At 38.9% G+C, this 1,242-nt stretch overlaps 1 long non-coding RNA gene across 1 annotated transcript in view; it reads left to right on the top strand.

Moving 5' to 3' along the window:
* The window catches only part of LOC123990306, a 2,431-nt gene continuing 1,189 nt past the window's right edge, over positions 1-1,242 (top strand). The window contains exons 1-2 of the long non-coding RNA XR_006830623.1: positions 1-807; positions 870-1,242. The exon at positions 870-1,242 is cut by the window's right edge and continues 1,189 nt beyond it. This is a non-coding gene — a long non-coding RNA (uncharacterized LOC123990306). The remainder of the gene's footprint in view (positions 808-869) is intronic.

Raw genomic sequence — 1,242 nt, 5'->3', positions numbered from 1 at the left:
TCTCTCTCTCTCTCTCTCTCTCTCTCTCTCTCTCTCTCTCTCTCTCTCTCTCTCTCTCTCTCTCTCTCTCTCTCTCTCCCTCTCTCTCTTTCTCTATTTACACTCAGTATAGTATGAAATAGTGTGATTTCAGTTACAATTCAACACAGCGGTTTCCCTCTGAATCAAGGCCTGGGATTCAATCTGCAGCTGTGCGATTGTCTAATTCGATCTCACGAAAGAGGTAGCATTGGCTTTAAAAGCAGCATTGTCTACAAGCGCGATCGGATTGAATCCCGGTCCAACACTTTTTATTTTTATTATTTTTTATTTCATTTGTTCACTTACTTGGAAAAGTTGTTCAGAACTTGTTGTTGTGGCATTTCACTAGCTTGCAGCACAAACCAACCGTGTGTATTTTAAAGCTAACGTAATTGATATGATAATACCATTGCATCTTGGGATAGAGATGTCTGATCTGGACTGAGTTGGTAGGTTTTTTATTTTTAAATGTTACCCCTCGGTCAGTTCCCAGACTCCGAGCCGTATAGAGTACCATTTTAATGAATTTAGGAAAAGTTCAGCTTTCAGGAATGAAAAAGAAAAAACAAGCTTTTAAATAGGTTTTATTATCTTTTCTACAAGCGCTATAACAAAAACTATTGTACAGCGTAAATTTTTGTATGAAGTAGTGTTTTTATTTAGAATTTTGAAAAAATGATTGTGTTCTTCTTGTGTCCCACCTTTTGAATTTCTGTAGTTGAAAATGAAATTCATATGATGCCTTTTATTCTGATAGTGCTTGTTATGAAGTGGTGGGATAGATAGGTGATAACCATACTGAGCTCTTGTTATGATAGGACAGTGGACTGAAGTGGTGGGATAGATAGGTGATAACCATACTGAGCTCTTGTTATGATAGGACAGTGGACTGAAGTGGTGGGATAGATAGGTGATAACCATACTGAGCTCTTGTTATGATAGGACTGTGGACTGAAGTGGTGGGATAGATAGGTGATAACCATACTGAGCTCTTGTTATGATAGGACTGTGGACTGAAGTGGTGGGATAGATAGGTGATAACCATACTGAGCTCTTGTTATGATAGGACTGTGGACTGAAGTGGTGGGATAGATAGGTGATAACCATACTGAGCTCTTGTTATGATAGGACTGTGTACTGAAGTGGTGGGATAGATAGGTGATAACCATACTGAGCTCTTGTTATGATAGGACTGTGGACTGAAGTGGTGGTATAGATAGG

This window comes from Oncorhynchus gorbuscha, linkage group LG12, assembly GCF_021184085.1.
Source record: "Oncorhynchus gorbuscha isolate QuinsamMale2020 ecotype Even-year linkage group LG12, OgorEven_v1.0, whole genome shotgun sequence".
NCBI lineage: Eukaryota > Metazoa > Chordata > Actinopteri > Salmoniformes > Salmonidae > Oncorhynchus > Oncorhynchus gorbuscha.
Note: the sequence above shows the minus strand (reverse complement) of the source record. Positions and strands in the feature narration are given on the sequence as shown.